The 12,454-nt window shown below is 41.8% G+C and overlaps 1 pseudogene; it reads left to right on the top strand.

Annotated features, from left to right (window-relative positions):
• The first annotated feature begins 10,164 nt into the window (after window positions 1-10,164).
• LOC115203436 (major histocompatibility complex class I-related gene protein-like) lies at window positions 10,165-11,984 on the top strand (annotated as a pseudogene).
• The last annotated feature ends 470 nt before the right edge of the window (window positions 11,985-12,454 follow it).

Below are 12,454 nucleotides of genomic sequence, written 5' to 3' on the forward strand. Positions count from 1 at the left end.
CTGTTATATAATCTGTAATTTCTAATCATGACTATTCATTAAATTCAGAATGCGCTCTATATCTGTGCTGTATAAGCTGATAGTCAGTATCTTAACCAGAAGGATAATCATGTGATCATGTGTATGAGGTCTGTTTATTACTGGAATGTCTTCACAGTGTCTGTCACGTCCTGACCCTAGTAAGATGTCATTTTCTATAGTAGAGTAGGGCAGGGCGTGACAGGGGGTGTTTTTGGTTGTCCTATGTTTTCTATAGGAGAACCAAATGTTTAAGTTCTAGTTTTCTATTTCTATGTTGGGATTGTTTGGGGTTGATTTCTAATTGGAGGCAGCTGATCCTTATTGCCTCTGATTAGAGATCATATTTAAGTAGGGGTTTTTCTCTTCCTGTTTTGTGGGTGATTATATTTTGTGAGTGTGTTTGTTCCTCCTGCGTCACGGTTTGTTGTTTTGTCAGTAAGTTTATCTTTGTTATTGCATTAAGTTTCACTAACTAATAAATATGTGGAATGAAACCGATGCTGCATTTTGGTCCGCTCCTTCAAACAGCTGTGACAGTGTCTCTGTATTGTATGTAGTGTATGTTCATCCTTACTGCACAATAAGACCTTTATTACAGACAATAAAATGCAGCCTAATTGATTAATGCCTACATTTTCACTTCAAGTCTGGAATACAAAAAAAAAACATGATTTTCAATATAAGATCTAGATCTTTTATTTTAGGATGAACACTGACTGGTATATCAAAAGGCTGCTAAGCCAATGTCTCCAATCCACATTTTGAAAAAAGTATCCTTCCACGTTACCTGCTTCCTAATGAAACCAGCTAGGTTTGAACTGAGGTCTCCTGCACACCACAATACTGTGTTAGCCCTCTGAGCTAAATCCTACAACCCCTGACAACATTCCTAAACTTGCTGTCTTGCTGCTATTTTAGATATAAAACAAACATCTATTTCTAATCTACATTTCATTACTGACATAAAGGGCACGTGCACAAAGGTTGTGCTCCAAATGGCACCCTATACCCTATATAGTGTGCCATGGGCCCTGGTTTAAAGTAGTCCACTATGTAGGGAATAGGGTGCCATTTGGGATGTAGCCATATTTACTGGCTTAAGTCAATTAAGTTCCCCAGGTCTGCACACTCCAGTGTTTTACCATTAAAAATCCTAAAGGAAGAAAAAAAGCTTAATTGCATTTGTCTTGGAGACTGATACCTCATAAAGAGTAAATGCCATTTCTCAGTCTGAAATGAATCAGTTAGTGCTGCCTACCCTTTTCCAAATAAAGTATTGTTCATTGTGAAACTTGCCTGGTTGTCGTTCATACTTCCTGAAATTGCACTGAGGCACAAAATAACCAAAAATATCCATATCTGACACACACAGGCACACAGTCACACACACAAGCAGGGACAGACAGACTTGGAGGTTGGGGGGCCCTCAGAAAGCATGCGATCACAAAAAGTGTATGAAATTAGCTTTAAAATTGCAAAATGTTATTTTAGCCTCATGACAAAATGTGTAGAATAGCATTAAAAAATTGTTCACTTTTCTTTCTGCACCATGGCAAAATGTGTTGAAATTTAGGAAGTTAGCTGATTCCTCTCCCCATCTGTCTTTTGACAATTATTTATATACAATTATATATCCTGACACAATTTGGCTCCACATGTGACCTCAGTCTGGAATCTCAAATCAGATTTGTTTTGCTCTGAAGTATTTGCACATGACCTGCCTGTAACGCCTGTCAAATGGAGTAGACCAAGGCGCAGCGTGGTTAGTGCTCATCATTAATTTATTATACTGAGAACACAAACAGAGAAACAAAAGATGACAGCCAAACAGTTCTGTCAGGTAAGATATACTAAACAAAATTCAAAAGGCACTTGCACATCTGAGCAATCTTTTTACAGGTGCATGGCAACAGTTGAAACAGGATGAAGGAAAAAGGAAACCGCACACTGCTCTTGATAGTATCACTGATATTTAATAAGCGTACGTATCGGTCTAACGGCCTTCGTCAGAGCTTTGGTGAATTTTCTGAAAACAGCACCTCTATATAGACCTAGCCCCACCCACATCCGTTCCACACATGGAAAGGGGTTGGAGACAAAGGAAAAATAAATAAGTGCTACCAAACATAACAATATGCATTTCACAAACACCACAAAAGTGTATAAATAAGACGCATTGAATATGTCATAAAACCACAATGAGGACATAGCAAGTTTTCATTAATCATTGGGTACATCATACGAAAAACATCAGAGCAATCTTAAATAGACACATAATTCATGTTCAAATTCACAACATAACATACATAGGCATTTCATCATTAAGTCCTTTGGGAAATAATGTCTGGAGGGTGAAAATCCAAAAACATTCTCTTTTGCTCAGAGTATTATTAATATCACCTCCCCTGTCTGATATCTTGACCTTCTCTATGCCACAAAATCTAATGGTAGAAATGTCATGTTTTAGGTCATTAAAATGTACTGCGACTGGATAATCCCTGTGGTTTCGCCTGATTGAACTTTTATGTTCACTAATTCTCTGTTTGAGAGAGCGGGAGGTTTTACAGAGCCCACATGGACATTTAATAATGTAAATAACATGGGTGGTGGAACACGTAATGATATCATTTATTTGGAACCGTTTACCTGTGTGAGGGTGGCAGAAATATTCACACTTCATCATATTGTTGCACTGTGCGCATCCTCTGCATTTATAGCTACCATTTGGTAGAGGGCGTAAATGAGCCTGGCTGATTTTCTTTCGTGGCTGGCAGTTGGCATGAACCAATTTATCGCGTAAATTGTGACATTTAAGTCATTTAGCAGACGCTCTTATCCAGAGCGACTTACAAATTGGTGCATTCACCTTATGATATCCAGTGGAACAACCACTTTACAATAGTGCATCTAAATATTTTTTTTTGGGGGGGGGGGTTAGAAGGATTACTTTATCCTATCCCAGGTATTCCTTAAAGAGGTGGGGTTTCAGGTGTCTCCGGAAGGTGGTGATTGACTCCGCTGTCCTGGCGTCGTGAGGGAGCTTGTTCCACCATTGGGGTGCCAGAGCAGCGAACAGTTTTGACTGGGCTGAGCGGGAACTGTGCTTCCTCAGAGGTAGGGAGGCGAGCAGGCCAGAGGTGGATGAACGCAGTGCCCTTGTTTGGGTGTAGGGCCTGATCAGAGCCTGAAGGTACGGAGGTGCCGTTCCCCTCACAGCTCCGTAGGCAAGCACCATGGACTTGTAGCGGATGCGAGCTTCAACTGGAAGCCAGTGGAGAGAGCGGAGGAGCGGGGTGACGTGAGAGAACTTGGGAAGGTTGAACACCAGACGGGCTGCAGCGTTCTGGATGAGTTAAAGGGGTTTAATGGCACAGGCAGGGAGCCCAGCCAACAGCGAGTTGCAGTAATCCAGACGGGAGATGACAAGTGCCTGGACTAGGACCTGCGCCGCTTCCTGTGTGAGGCAGGGTCGTACTCTGCGAATGTTGTAGAGCATGAACCTACAGGATCGGGTCACCACCTTGATGTTAGTGGAGAACGACAGGGTGTTGTCCAGGGTCACGCCAAGGTTCTTAGCACTCTGGGAGGAGGACACAAGGGAGTTGTCAACCGTGATGGTGAGATCATGGAACGGGCAGTCCTTCCCCGGGAGGAAGAGCAGCTCCGTCTTGCCGAGGTTCAGCTTGAGGTGGTGAGCCGTCATCCACACTGATATGTCTGCCAGACATGCAGAGATGCGATTCGCCACCTGGTTATCAGAAGGGGGAAAGGAGAAGATTAATTGTGTGTCGTCTGCGTAGCAATGATAGGAGAGACCATGTGAGGATATGACCGAGCCAAGTGACTTGGTGTATAGTGAGAATAGGAGAGGGCCTAGAACAGAGCCCTGGGGGACACCAGTGGTGAGAGCACGTGGTGCGGAGACAGATTCTCGCCACGCCACCTGGTAGGAGCGACCTGTCAGGTAGGACGCAATCCAAGCGTGGGCCGCGCCGGAGATGCCCAGCTCGGAGAGGGTGGAGAGGAGGATCTGATGGTTCACAGTATCAAAGGCAGCAGATAGGTCTAGAAGGATGAGAGCAGAGGAGAGAGAGTTAGCTTTAGCAGTGCGGAGAGCCTCCGTGACACAGAGAAGAGCAGTCTCAGTTGAATGCCCAGTCTTGAAACCTGACTGATTAGGATCAAGAAGGTCATTCTGAGAGAGATAGCAGGAGAGCTGGCCAAGGACGGCACGTTCAAGAGTTTTGGAGAGAAAAGAAAGAAGGGATACTGGTCTGTAGTTGTTGATATCGGAGGGATCGAGTGTAGGTTTTTTCAGAAGGGGTGCAACTCTCGCTCTCTTGAAGACGGAAGGGACGTAGCCAGCGGTCAAGGATGAGTTGATGAGCGAGGTGAGGTAGGGGAGAAGGTCTCCGGAAATGGTCTGGAGAAGAGAGGAGGGGATAGGGTCAAGTGGGCAGGTTGTTGGGCGGCCGGCCGTCACGAGACGCAAGATTTCATCTGGAGAGAGTGGGGAGAAAGAGGTCAAAGCACAGGGTAGGGCAGTGTGAGCAGGACCAGCGGTGTCATTTCGGATCGGATGTCATCAGCCTTCTTTTCGAAATGGTTGACAAGTCATCCGCAGAGAGAGAGGAGGGGGGGGGGGGAGGAGGATTCAGGAGGGAGGAGAAGGTTGCAAAGAGCTTCCTAGGGTTAGAGGCAGATGCTTGGAATTTAGAGTGGTAGAAAGTGGCTTTAGCAGCAGAGACAGAAGAGGAAAATGTAGAGAGGAGGGCGTGAAAGGATGCCAGGTCCGCAGGGAGGCGAGTTTTTCTCCATTTCCGCTCGGCTGCCCGGAGCCGAGCGGAACCTCTCCTATACACAATAAGTGGTGGATTTTTTAATTCAGCCGGCAAAACTGGGTCCGATGATAAAATATGCCAGTGTTTCTTGACCACACCTCCCACTTTTCGCGAATTCAAAGTATATGTGGTTGTGAACATTACGGAGTGTTCTTTAGCTTTAGCCGGTCTTTTTTGTAACAATTCATCTCGTGTTTTTCCCAATGCCACAATGCTTCATCCACACATTGTGGCGAATAGCCTCTTCTTAGAAACCTAATGCGCGTCTCCGCTGCTTTTTCTAGATAATCATCTTGTAGGGTTATTTTTCGGTTTTATGCTTCTGCAGATATTGAATGTGCAACTATAATTATGGTTTATAATATATCAGAACTTAAACAGGACAGCATAATGGGTAGACAAAGAGAACATTGTGTAACAAGGTGTAGGCAGCTGACTTAGTGATAGGAGGTTGTGGAACCCATCACAAGGGGAGCATGTGAGGAACAGATAGAGTGGAGAAACAACTGTATAAGTAAATCACTGGAAATTGAGTGGTTGCTGACTCTTGAGTATACACTAAGAAGATAAGATCCAACGCCTGGCAACATGTGATGCGCCAGGAGGCTTGGACCAGCCTGTGCGCCTGCGATAGGCTGAGTAAGTCTAAACCACGCTCAGCCTCTACTCTGATAGGCCTGCTCTGAGCGGGAACTATCTCTGTCAGAGTATTAAAGAAGGACTTTGTGCTAAAACAGTGAGTTCTCTGTATACGCTGCGAGGTGGTGCAGTAGGCCCGTATATACGAACATCATATTTACCATTTGTACTATCATTCTATTTACTTAAAGATGAATTAAATAATCACTGCAAAACTAAGTTGCATGGTTTGTTTATATCCTAATACCAGATTTGATTGACGCAACCCAACAATCTGTGGAGTAGCATATACGGCGCAGTCTGAAAAATTGGCCTCTTGGAAGTCCTCTTTTTAATGGCTCAGGATGGAAGCTGTCCCCCTGTAATAGAGTATTTCTGTCCGTTTCTTTTCTATACAGAGTTGTAAACAGGGTTCCATTTGATTTCTCAATCCACATATCGAGGTAATGAACGCGTTGAGTGTCACTTTCAATAGTGAATTTGAGATTGGGATCCATGTCATTGAGTAGTGCCATAAAATCTGACAGCTCTTGTTCAGTTCCTTCCCATATGCAAAAAAATGTCGTCAATATATCGATACCACTTCAGGATTTTATTCAAAAATGGGTATTCATTTTTATTATTGACAAAACGTTCTTCAAATAGACCCACATAAAGGTTAGCATAGCTCGGAGCGAATGTGGAGCCCATCGATGTTCCATTCGTTTGGAGGTAGTATTCATCATCAAACCTAAATTAGTTATACTTCAAAACATATTCTGCCAGCTCTAGAATAAAGTTTGTTGGTGGATATTCATTAGTATCTCTGTCTCCCAAATAGTGTGGGAATGCTGGTATATAGACTCTCGACATCTAATGTGACCAGAATACAGTCTTCTGTTAAACCCGTTATTGGTGAGATCTTGTTTATGAAGTCTATAGAGTCTTTTACATAAGATGGCAATGCTTGCACATGAGTTTTAATAAAAGCGTCTACAAAGTTTGACAATGGCTCTAGCATTGAGCCTATTCCTGCAACCACTGGTCTGCCTGGATAATTGCCTTGTTGTGTTTTAGGTTTGTGTAATTTCGGTAAAATGTACAGGCATGGACGTATGGCACATTTACAGCAAAGATATTCATATTCAGGTTTTGAGATAAGGTGGTTGAATAGGGCTTGCTCCAGATTAGAGCATATATCCCTTTGGAACACCTGTGTGGGATCAACACTCAGTTTTCTATAGAAACGTTCATTACTGAGTTGTCTCTGAATTTCTTCTTTATATTTTTCATAGTCTAAAACAACCACAGTACAAGATATACTGAACAGAAATAAACCACCCACAAACCCAAAGGAAAAACAGGCTACCTAAGTATGGCTCCCAATCAGCAACAACGATGTACAGCTGTCCCTGATTGAGAGCCATACCAGGCCAAAACAAAGAAATACAAAACATAGAAAAAAGGACATAGAATGCCCACCCCAGTCACACCCTGGCCTAACCAAAATAGAGAATAAAACCCTCTCTATGGCCAGGGTGTGACACTGCCATTGCCATGACAACCACCCCAAAAATGTAAAGGAACAATGACAGGAATTGAGCTTTGCATCTGTGTGCTACTACTGAGGCTACATCATGAACGTGCAAATCTGATATGGGTCACATGTAAAACTGAGTGTGAACAGTCAGAAAAAAAAGATTGGATATGGGGAAAAAACAGAACTGGGTTCTTCAGGTGGTTGTGTAAACATAGCCATCAAATAAAGGCTAGCTAAAGTGCAAAAATTCAGCATTTTGTCATGGCCCTCCATCAACCATGTGTCACTTCTAGGAAGATTTCAGCCCACTTAGTCCCAAAATGTCTCCCAATGTTTACCATCATTGTAAAGACTGAAGTTATTTTATTGCTTTGACAAAGTCAACTAGATACGAGAGAACATCTAATGTGATGGACCATATGACTGGACAGATACTATATAACATCTAATGTGATGGACCATATGACTGGACAGATACTATATAACATCTAATGTGATGGACCATATGACTGGACAGATACTATATAACATCTAATGTGATGGACCATATGACTGGACAGATACTATATAACATCTAATGTGATGGACCATATGACTGGACAGATACTATATAACATCTAATGTGATGAACCATATGACTGGACAGATACTATATAACATCTAATGTGATGGACCATATGACTGGACAGATACTATATAACATCTAATGTGATGGACCGTATGACTGGACAGATACTATATAACATCTAATGTGATGGACAGATACTATATAACATCTAATGTGATGGACCATATGACTGGACAGATACTATATAACATCTAATGTGATGGACCATATGACTGGACAGATACTATATAACATCTAATGTGATGGACCATATGACTGGACTGATACTATATAACATCTAATGTGATGGACCATGTGACTGGACAGATACTATATACCATCTAATGTGATGGACCATATGACTGGACAGATACTATATAACATCTAATGTGATGGACCATATGACTGGACAGATACTATATAACATCTAATGTGATGGACCATATGACTGGACAGATACTATATAACATCTAATGTGATGGACCATATGACTGGACTGGTATTATGGAACATCTAATGTGATGGACCATATGACTGGACAAATACTATAGATCTGTGCAAAAACATCTTTACATTTCATTATAATCAGGCACTGTGGATTAATTATGCATCACTCAGTTTATTAAACTCTTGTTAAATAATCACCTTTGTATAAAGCACATTGTTCAAGAAAAGTGTCAAGTGAAATTATACTGCCAGATTATAATTAAGAAATTAGGCCCGAGGGTGTGTGGTATAGTGCCAATATACCACAGCGAAGGGCTGTTTTTAAATCACGACGCAACGCGGAGTGCCTGGATACAGCCCTTAGTCGTGGTATATTGGTCATATACCACAAACCCCTGAGGTGCCTTATTACTATTATAAACTGGTTACCAACTTAATTAGAGCAGTAAAAATATATGTTCTGTCATACCTGTGGTATATGGTCTGATACCACAGCTGTCAGCCAATCAGCATTCAGGGCTCGAACCATCCAGTTTATAATGCATTTTACAGTACTTTTGCACAGATTTTAACTACAGTATTTTGCACCATAAAGATGTCAATCAGTAAATCAATAGGATGAAAATAAAACATAAAGTCACAGGAGGGTTTAAACATTGATCGTTTTTAGATGTCAGGTCCCAAACCACATAGTTATGGAACAGTATGGAATATGATACTGCTTCTGGCAACAATACTTCAGAATGATAAACAAGGCTTCTGCTGCAGTCAGAGAAGAGTTTCCCTGAGATTGAAACGGTTTATATGTTTTATTTATTTAACTAGGCAAGTCAGTTAAGAACAAATTCTTATTTTCAATGACGGCCTAGGAACAGTGGGTTAACTGCCTTGTTCAGGGGCAGAACGACAGATTTTTTACCTTGTCAGCTCAGGGATTCAATCTTGCAACCTTTCAGTTACTAGTCCAATGCTCTAACCACTAGGCTACCTGCTGCCCCATCTTGTCTTGGATCTGCATGGGGGTTGAAAAATCCTGATAACTTTCCCAAAGTTCCCAGGTTTTCCAGTAATCCAGGTTGGAAGATTTCCGGAATCAGGAGGGAATAGCTAGGAAAACCTGGGAATTAGTGGAATTTTGCAACCCTAACTTTGTTAGACTGTCTGTTTTCTACCACTCCACATCCTGATTAAATTACAATAAGGCACTACTTAGTTAGTTGTTGAAAAGTCTATTATTAAAGTCTAGGGTTGGAAAGTTATAGGAACTAAACATAAGCAAGACCTACAATATACTGTATTTGGTTGTACTTTTATATGAACAGCTGCTGTTTTTAATATGTGTATGGCAATATAATTCATACATCATTTATTGTCACCCTGCCATTTTAGAACAAAAGATGGCTACTGTAATATCCATCCAAAAGCACAAACAACCTAATCTAACTGGTTCAAAGTCCCCATTCCAAAGCACAAACAACCTAATCTAACTGGTTCAAAGTCCCCATTCCAAAGCACAAACAACCTAAACTAACTGGTTCAAAGTCCCCATTCAAAAGCACAAACAACCTAAACTAACTGGTTCAAAGTCCCCATTCCAAAGCACAAACAACCTAAACTAACTGGTTCAAAGTCCCCATTCCAAAGCACAATACCTAATGGTGGTTAATATTTAACCAGCTGTATTGGAAACTGATCTTTTCCACAAGTCTATTCAAGTCAAGAGTGGCCCCAAACCTTTCCCTTCCTTTTCCTATTTCATTGATTTAACGGCAATAGTCAGTCATTTTTTTGGCAAAGTGGTCCACATCTTACTTGGCCTCTTATAGAAGTTTGTCTGGATTGGAAAGTGTTCAGAAGGTGGCATTAAAAATTCCCATTCCTGCACACACACTCTGAGAGGTGACGTGGAGGGAGGAGTGGGTGTGTGTGTATGTTTGTGTATGAGGAGAGCTGGACAGGCAAAACAGAGAGAGGGGCAGGATTAGCAGGCTAATGCACGCGCACACACACACACACACACACACACACACACACACACACACGCACACTGGACACATGCTGCACACTCTAGCACACATTTGAATCAAACACAGACAGACAGAACATGAACACAGACATACACGCACACGTTCAGGTCCAAGGATTTTTTGTAATTCATTTACAGTATCATCTGATTGGTGTTTGGCTGTGTGCACAACATGCAACATGACTCACCTTCTCTTCCTCATTCTCCCCTCAGCTTAATTTTGTCTTAAATTTCCACCTCCACTTGTTTGATTCGTTCAACAGAATTAAAGTACCGTACCTTGTTTTGACAAGTGAAAAGAAAAGTCTGTCAGACACTTCAGAGCTAGAAACCTGCTACGTGAGGATACTGGAAAAGTAGTGAACATTTCAAAATCATGGGCAAACTGTCTGTCCTTTTATTTATTCATTCGTTTTACATCGTTGTCAACGCAGGTAAGATGGACTATCTACTTTCTCTCTTACCTCATTTAATTATTTTTTTAATGTTATAAAATATAAAATATCCATATCTGTGTATAATATCACTCCTCTCCCAGGTTCAGGATCACATTCTCTGTGGGCACTTGCAACATATATAAGAGGAGAGACGCCTTTCCCTGAGTTTACGGTTGTGGTGATGTTGGATGATGTTCAAGTGGCTTACTATGACTCCAACATGAAACACTTCATCTACAGGGGACATAACACCTCAGACAAAATACACGACGAAGCTCAGGAAGGAGCTTATTTACTTGGAAAGATGTACCACCACATGAAAGAGAGATCATTTAACCTAAAGCACCACTTCAACCTCACAGAAGGTGTTCAAGCTCAGCAAAGAATGTCTGGCTGTGAGATGTTGGACAATGGTGAACCAGTCCTGATCATGGTAAAGGACACTTTCAATGCCATTTATACAGATCAAATGGTATATTACAACATGACACATTTTATATATGATGCTGGGAAACTACTACTAGGATGGGATGAGGCAAGCATATGAAAGAGTACTGTTTGAGAATGTTCACCTTCCCATTTGCATCAGAACACAGAAGACTCTCCTGAAGAGAGAGAAGAACGTTGTGATGCGTAAAGTTCCTCCCAGACTCAGGTTGATAAAGAAAGAGGTTTCTGGAGGGTTTCAGGTGAGCTGCCTGGCGTTTGGTTTCTACCCCCGCCACATCAACCTGACCCTGCTGAGAGACGGCCAGCCAGTGGCAGAACAGGAGCTGACAGGGGGGGAGGTGCTGCCTAGTGGAGATGGGACCTACCAGCTGAGGAAGAGTCTGGAGGTCAGTACTGAGGAGCTAAAGAAGAGACACAACTACACCTGTACTGCCTCTCACCTCAGTCTGGACAACAAGCTGGATGTCAGTTGGGAGTCTGGGGCAGAGAGAGTTCACCTGTCCACCCTCTCAGTTCTACTGATGATGCTGCTGATTCTTATTCTATTGGTCATTTTCATTTGTCAAAAGGAGGAGAAGTAACACCGCCTCCCAGTCTGAACTTGCCAACGTTGATGCAAAAGTGTCAGAGGAAATGAACCTGTCTTCAGTTTCTGAGACCTAATACAATGTTGGGACACTAATGCAACTTTGTCAATTCAGCTCAATTCACAATGAAAATATGACTGCCAGAGCACTTATGAGGGCAGACAACATGTACGAATGATTCTGTTATTGTTGGTGGATCTTCTCTTCCCCTCAACAAAGGACTGTAAAGGATCAATTTGGGGAGACTGTTGACAATAACAAATATCTGGGCATTATTAGTCCAGATCTGCATTCATATATTTTATATGCTGGTTTGGCATCCTGCTCATTAACAAAGATAATCTTTTAATTATTTCTGTTATGTAATCTGTCATTTATAATCATGACTTCATTCATTTCACAATGTACTTTATATCTGCAGCCAGTGCAATGAAAAAGTCCTTTAGTGTTACTTTTCCCCAGTCAAATATTCAGGCCTATATTTCCCCTTCAAGGCTGGACCACAACATAGATCTTATTTTTCTATCTACTATTATGTTATGATGAACACTGAATGGTATATCAAAAGGCTGAAAAGCCAATGTCTCCATTCCACATTGTGAAATAAGTATCCTTCCATGTTACCTGCTTCCTAATGAGACTAACTAGGTTAGAACCAAGGTCTCCTGCACATCCTAAACCTGCTTGGTGCATTTGTCCATGTAAAATCCATAAACATAACTACATTTCATTACCGATGTAAAGGGTAGGTGCTCATAGATCACGTTCCAAATGGCACCCTGTTCCCTACATAGTGCAGTGGAGGCCCTGGTCAAAAGTAGTGCCCTATATAGACTATAGGGTGCCATTTGGGATGTAGCTATAATCACTGGCTTTAGTC

Source organism: Salmo trutta, chromosome 12 (assembly GCF_901001165.1).
Source record: "Salmo trutta chromosome 12, fSalTru1.1, whole genome shotgun sequence".
Lineage (NCBI taxonomy): Eukaryota > Metazoa > Chordata > Actinopteri > Salmoniformes > Salmonidae > Salmo > Salmo trutta.